Here is a 4,923-nt window from a genome sequence, read left to right on the forward strand (position 1 = left end):
TCTTCTGATTAGGGTTCTCTGTATCACACGAACCCTAGCATATATTGCAAGAATAGAGAGGGATTTGTCGTAATACATTTCAAGGGAGTAGGTAATGTTGTCAAGGAAGATAAATTCTTGAACATCCACTATAATTGGATGCAGGGTGCACAAGAGAAGCTCTGGGATCTCATCTTTGACATCCTCCCCTTCTAGGTCTACGGTCAACTTCTTCCAAAGGAGGCTCGCAATGAAGACATAAGCGGGCCAACAAAGACTCTTCTTGGATAGACATCTTCTCCTCTTTGGGCTCCACTTCCTTTACAAGCATCCTCAAAAATGGCTTGTTACGATCACTTGCTTTGCCTTTTCCCTTGTTATTTTCATTTTCCTCCATCACCATCATACTGACCACCATGTCCCACCTCATAAATCCCGTGCCAATGTTCCCTATGCCTAGGTCTATGAGGTTGTCCTCCTCTTCCTTCTGGTAGTGTTCCTTAGTGAGCTCTTTCATCACCCATACAGAAACTATTGTATTCTTTGAAGAAGAAGAGATTGAAGATGTGCTTGAGGAGATCAACTAGCACCCACAAACCTTCTTCATCTTCAAAATTGATGGAGTACTTTTCTATATGTGTCTCCATGTAGGATGTAAGCGCTTCAAATGAATTAGCATGTAGTTCAATGTAGCCTCCATGTCGATGGATACCTTGAACAATGCTAAGCTTCTCTATCATGTGTTCTAGGTCATGCCCAAGGAGTTGGGCAACAAGGTCTTGATTAGTAGCAACCATTCTTACTGGTGGAGTGCAAGGAAAAATGGCACATGCTTGGGAATGGATAGAGCAATAAATCAGTGGAGAAGATGAGAGAAGCTTAGAAACAAGAAAGTGACTTTAAAATGGGCCTTGCATGTCACTTATAAAGAAGACAATGAAAAATAGGACACTTTTATAAAACTTAAAAATTCAGTGCGGTGATTAAAATTTAAACATTCTCTTTCGCAGAAAGCCAGGGCTATAATGCATAGTATTTCCATCCAAATACCAGAGTTTGAAACACCGTAAATTCACCACCCACCATGACTCTTAACTCACTTAACACTTCTAAAATTGAAAATTAGACATTCTTGGATCACAATATTAGATAAAGATGTATCGTGTTACATTGCAACGGCAGTTGCTTGCTTGATATGGATACATCTAGGGAATGGGATTCTCTTGCAAAGCAAGACCCTCTCCTTTCTCTTACGCAGAGGACACTTTTATAAAACTTAAAAATTCAGCACGGTGATTAAAATTTAAATGTTCTCTTTCGCAAAAAGCCCGGGTTATAATGCATAGTATTGCCATCCAAATACCACAGTTTGAAATGCCATAACTTCACCACCCAATATGACTCTAAAGTCACTTAATACTTCTAAAATTGAAAATTAGACATTCTTGGATCACAATATTAGATAAAAATGTATCGTGTTAATATGAGAGTACTACATTGTAACGAAAGTTCCTTGCTTGATATGGATACATCTATGGAAGGGGATGCTCTTGCAAATAAATACCCTCTCCTTTATCTTATGCAGAGGATTGCCACCAATTTCAAATGTGTAGCACTACAAGAGGTTGTGTGCTCTTTTGACGTTATTAACGACGGAAATACATTGGGTTTTTATAACCCCCGGCATCGCTAAGACCGTCGCTAATAGCGTCGATATGGGAACGTTGGCATAAACATCGCTATATAGCGATGCCTATAGTGATGTTTGCAGGCCATCTGTAGCGACGTTTATAGCGACGCTGTAGAGCCTTATATAGCGATGTGCACATCGACGTCCGAGAGGAAACATTTTTGGTGGCAGGGCATGCATCTCAGGCAGGGCATTGAATGTCCTACCACCCATCAACCATATTAAATGTTTCATTAATTGATTCACCTTTTAAAAAACGTGCAAAGGTAGATATAGACCCAAAATAGTCACCCACAAGACAACATAACCATTAACTCCATCATCCATAGTACGTATTGTTTGCAAAATAAAGATACAAAACTGACAAGCGTGAATTGATGAAAGTAAATCAATGACAATTGTACACATCATAAGCAAAATCGCTTGATTGTTAAACTTTGCAAATGTAATAGTTACAACACCATTGTCATTATTGAAAAAATATACATGGTTTTCAAAAAGACGTATAAAAGTGGTCTCACGATACAGAAGCTATGAAAAAAAGAAACTAATGCTATCTAGCTACAGCTAGATTGACGTCGTCTAATCAGACATCTCATCGCGTCCAAGCGGCATATCTGTCAGATTCTACAAAAAAAAATAATAAGATAGCTTTTTGTAAGTATAAACATATAGCGACGTTTATAAAACAATACAACAAATATAAAAGTGTAAACCCTAATACTAACCATGCCACCGCGAGAACTCAGAACGTCCATCAGGACGTTTAAGCCCTTCTTGATTGCGTACTCGCGCTCGTAGGGTGTGGGATCACGTCCTGTCATCGACCACTGTCAAAACATACAAAGAATCCGTTATCTTAGAATTTAAAAACCCATAAACCCTAAACTATCAAACATAAAGAGCAATGCAAAAAGACTTATAAGATCGGCCTCAAATGATGCTTACCCACCGCTCCCCAAGTGGTGCGAGATCCTTGCCTCTACTCACACTCTGGCTGCCTCCTTTTATTGCTTCCTGTTGTCGGGATTCTCGTGTGCTGCTTTCTTTGCATTCTTCCAATCTTCTTTGGCTACCCAATCTAGTCTGTTCCACCCATGCTTGATTGCTTTTTGCACTTCGGAACGCTTGTGCTTGCAGTATTCGCGCATTCGAACCTTCATTAGGTCTTCATTGAAGCGCTCATCCCGTGTTGGCACGGGAAACTCGTCATGAAGCATGCTGATGATCCTGTCTTTTAAATCACTTGGTACTTCACTCCAGGTGTTTAGTATGTAGTGTCTAAACACCTGAGAGCAAAGACCGTGCATGCGCGAAATCACCTTCTTGCCTTCATCATCCAAGATGATGCCGTCGCTGAAGTCGACGGAGTAAGGCAAGCCCTCTTGCCACTGACGTGTAAACCTGGGTGTCCCGGCAAGGGTCTCTAGTGGCGTGTCGAGGGGGCTACAGACGTCAAGTGTCTTCACTGGAGTCTAAGCCCTGAAGCGAGGAGTGTCCATTGGAGTGACTCCTGGAGGAGTAGCTAGTGGTGTGTACTCGCTAGGAACGGCAGTCAACCGCGCAAAACCTGGTGTCGATGGCAATGCTGTGGCTGGTGTCAGGGCGGGCAAAGAAGGGGAGGGTAAAGAGCCTCGTCGAACACCAGGCAGTGTCAAAGCATGAGTGGCGACATCCCCACAACAACCGCCACTGTCACCACTAGAGCGCCGGTGCCTAGACGAGTGTGAAGATCGTCTCATCGCCACCGAAGCTTCAGAGTGCGCTGAATGCTCCGAAATAGAGGGAGATGCGGCTAGAGTAGGAACGCACGATGGTGCACGACAGCGATGACGCTCCACGTGCCACTTTCTCTGCTGGGGTGACAAAGAATAAAGAAACTCCTCATCATCCATACCTGCATTAAACACACGAACATTTAAACTTAATATTGAATGAATGGAGTAGAAAACATGGACAATTAGATAGAGAGAAACACTTTTCATATCATCATAGATAAGCCTTTCTGAATCCATGATCGTCTAGATCATTTCATCAATCTTGGGCTCAAATTTAGCCTCGTTGGGAATGTGGTCTGCATGATCATCCCCTGAGCTATCAGAGGCTACATCTTGTGGCCTCACATATGTTGCTTGACCACAACGCCTACGAACACGTCTATTGGGGTGCAAGATTGCTGCCTGTTGGCTAGCGTCAGAGTCCGACGAGTTATAATTGGCAACAACTCGATCTATAATAGATGGATCGAACTTGCCAAATTTGCGAACGTGCTGCAAAGAAATGTGTCTTGTCCATCGCACATCATGATTGCATTGATTACAAGGACATAAGATCCTCGTTGAGAGATAGGTGTTTCGGTTGGACGGCCCCACATCCTCATCGCTACTCATAATGAGGGTAAAAATTTTATAACCTGGACAACAAATTTAATCTTCTATTGGCATTCTTCGTCTTTTATCTCTCTCTCTCTCTCTCTCTCTCTCTTTGTTCACACTGTAAACTACCTCACATTCTCTAATCATGTCCAATCCCTGCATACCTTGGTCTAGAGGTGCACGGAGATCAGAACCACCGGGTTATTAACTCGTATTTATTGGTAAATGCCTATATTTGTGGGTACAAGAAATCTACACACCCACGTCTACATGATAGTGCATGTAGTGGACAAAACCCCTTTGCCTCTTCTCTAGCTGTAGCATTTCACAGCATCTTAACATCTTTTCACAGTAGATCTTTTCAGCGTTCGTCTAACTCTAATTTTTTTACCGTAATCTCGAAGGTAGACTCTAATATAAAAACTCAATCCAAAGTCTTATCTTAAATCTAACCTAATTGAACATGTGGTGATTCGCTCCATTGAAGGGTAAAAGACATACCAATGGGGCTACTAGCTGTGTAGATGTGAATGGGCCTTGCATATACAAATACTTCAATGAAAGAGTTTAATACTCTCACCTCTCCACCCTGTCAATCCATGACCTAGGTGATGGGACAAAATCCTCCTCGAAGCTGGCCCAGCTGCCGCCACTCCTCAGGTGATGGGATAATCCCGTCTTGATGCAAACTCTTGCTGCGTCCCTTTGCTACCACCACCTGTCTGGATTGGGCCTCCTCTCCTCCCTAATACCCCTCCACTCCTCTATTTTACACCAGTCAGTTCTGGCATCTGTGCATCTGACCTCCGATGCTTCATGTAGTTGTGCATGTGTCTCCTCATCCAAGCATCGTCAAATGTATTCTCTAGAGAGGGAACT

The sequence above is a fragment of the Adiantum capillus-veneris genome, chromosome 21 (genome assembly GCF_014529385.1).
Source record: "Adiantum capillus-veneris isolate H3 chromosome 21, ASM1452938v2, whole genome shotgun sequence".
NCBI lineage: Eukaryota > Viridiplantae > Streptophyta > Polypodiopsida > Polypodiales > Pteridaceae > Adiantum > Adiantum capillus-veneris.